Here is a 405-nt window from a genome sequence, read left to right as displayed (position 1 = left end):
CTCTCTTCCCCAACTTTTAAAATATTTGATTTTAACCGAAAAATTTTAATTACCTCTGATTGAATTTTTTTATCTCGATCTACATATTATTATTAAGAATTATCGGGAAGAAGAAAGAAAAACAATTGAAACTAAAGACAAAATTTATTATTTTTAATTTAATCAAGTCTAGTTAAATAAATCTAGAGAGGATCTCTATTAAATTTAGAAAAATAAAATTTTTTCATTTAAATATTGTATTCTATAGAAATATATTATATACTCTATAGAAATATTTGCGCGAACTTGCTCCATAAAATTTTTGTGAAATATTTTTTCGCATTATTCTGGATTTGTCTACGATCATGAATCACGAATGAACATCACGAAAGTCATAGCTCGGCTACAGTGTTTATCGTTGCATGC

This window comes from Pogonomyrmex barbatus, unplaced genomic scaffold, assembly GCF_055798465.1.
Source record: "Pogonomyrmex barbatus isolate J1 unplaced genomic scaffold, ASM5579846v1 scaffold1, whole genome shotgun sequence".
Lineage (NCBI taxonomy): Eukaryota > Metazoa > Arthropoda > Insecta > Hymenoptera > Formicidae > Pogonomyrmex > Pogonomyrmex barbatus.
Note: the sequence above shows the minus strand (reverse complement) of the source record.